The sequence below is a fragment of the Pipra filicauda genome, unplaced genomic scaffold, assembly GCF_003945595.2.
Source record: "Pipra filicauda isolate LSUMZ 115617 unplaced genomic scaffold, ASM394559v2 scaffold397_size650280_pilon, whole genome shotgun sequence".
Lineage (NCBI taxonomy): Eukaryota > Metazoa > Chordata > Aves > Passeriformes > Pipridae > Pipra > Pipra filicauda.
Window position 1 is genome coordinate 68,386 of NW_024104528.1, and position 2,255 is coordinate 70,640.

Consider the following 2,255-nt stretch of genomic DNA (forward strand, 5'->3'; position numbering starts at 1 on the left):
GCCTGTATCTCTGTAGACAGCCATCTTGCACAGAACCAGCCGTGAAAAATGCTTCCACTACCTTCCTCTGGCCACTAGATAGCAACTGTGTGCAGGCTTAGCACCTGCTGCAGTCACTGAGAACCAGGATGAGCTTTAGCTGGAAACGAAGGAAAAAAGTTAGTAAAGAAGGTGGTTGAGGCCAGTCTTTGGACACCAGACACCTCTGTGAAATACCTTTTGGTGGCTGTACGACCACTAGTTCCACTCCTGCAGAAAGTTTGGGAAGGTACTGTAGCTATGGCACAAAATCCTGGGGAAGGTCTCCCCTAGCCCACCCACTGACACAAACCTGCCAGTGAGGCTGTTAGTGTCCTGCCAGCCTCTGAGCCCAGGAATCCCCAAAGCACAATTCCATTTAGGGTGGCTGGTTTTGTGCACTCAATGGGCAGCAGCAGCAGTTGCGTTCCTCCCTCCCCAGCAGCCCTGCCCATCACCTGTGGCTGATTCAGAACACCTGGGTATGAGCTCCAGCTGATAAAGTCACTGCTTTGTTAGTCACTCCCAGTGTAATTCTCACCTGTACACAATGCAGCCAGGCCACTTGGGGCCTGCAGTGTGTCTCATGCAGAAGCCCATATTCTTTTGGAGGGAAAACTGCTGCTACAAACCATTTTTCTTAGCGAGTTTCTCACTTAAGTACCTCCACAGTTCTTGCATGGAGCAACCGTATAAGAGCTCCCAGGGGTTCCCGATTAGCACATCAAGATTGCCAGTGGGCACACTGATTTGCAACTAAGAAGTGCCAGTTTTTAAAGGAAGAAAAAAAAAAAAATCTCATATTGGTGGAGAAGTTGGCCTGAACATTTATGTAAGTTGTCCTGGATATGAATCAAATTGATTTATTTCTATTGAAGAGAGTAAGATTGCAGGGGTTTTCCAAGCTGAAGAAGCCAATTAACTTTAAGGGGAGCATCAGCAGACCTCTTGGAGGATGACCTGGGCCTTCAGTACCCAGTGAGGGTGGCACAGTGGGATCCAAATCCCAGGTTCCCTGCTGCAGCCATTACAGTACAGGTGCCGTACACATTTACTTACCACCAAACTGGCATGATTTTGCTTGCTGAGGGGAGGTGGGACTAAAGGGGGTGACATCCATGAAACTTACTTAAATCCCGGTTTTTTAAAGGAGAAACAGGCTCCCTCCTGGAGCCAGCACATGACTCGTGATCAGCCAAGGCTCACCCAGCAGTCCTACACAGTGAGAATAATTCATGGCTCTGTTAGTCACAGCAGCCCAGACATCTAATGATGACCTGGCACAGACAGCATCCTCTGCACTGCCCTGATGCCAGACAGGATTTGTGCTGGCTTTGCAGGGACCCCACCTCCTCAGTGCCCTTGCCAGCCTCAAACATTGACCCAGCCTTAAGGGAATGAGTTCCCATCAGGTGAAGTCTCATTAAATATTTCTGATTGAATCAAAGCTAGTCTGAGAGAATGAATTTAATAAGGAATCATGTCAGAGATCCAAGCCACTTACCTACTTACTCTTAATTAAAATTTGCAAGAGAAAGGGCCTAGAAATTAGCCAAGATCTTAAACTCGAATTTTTAAAAAGAAAATAAAAACAGCTCCAACAACGGTTCAGTGGTGTCCTGCTTGCCTGTGGGATCAGCAGGTCTCTCAAAGACCATCCCATATATCTTAATCTGTTATCAGCCTGGCTTATCCCATCTCCTCCAAAGCTCCACCACCTTCTTACCTTGCAAAGTGCTTTGTCTCATACAAAAAGGAGAGCTCGTGGGCGCTGCCACTGCCAGAGCATCCATCTGAGGATCCATCCAAGGCTTCAGTGATCAGTCACATTCAGGAGAAAAGTGACAGCACCTGTAGATCCCTGACACATGGGGATCCCTGGGGCACGCTGGGTACTGAGACCTCAGCCAGATGTTCCCAGAGCCCAAGGGCTGGATTTAGAAACCAGCTTTCCTGAGCTGCTCCATGAGTTTCCAATTTTTCATATAATTTCTGCTTGAGAAACTGATGCACATGGCTAGATGTATCTCATCTAGCATTAAAATGTTGTCTCCAGCATGAGATTTTGCAGTCTGTGATTCCTGAATCCTACAGAGGTGTTTGTGCATCTGTGCTTAAAACAGCAGGATGGTAAAAACACCGGGTCAGGACCCCAGCGAGCATACTGAGGAAAGCCCCCACACACCATAAACATACTTACTAGCTGTGCATTAAAATAAAGAACTCACAAACTAAGA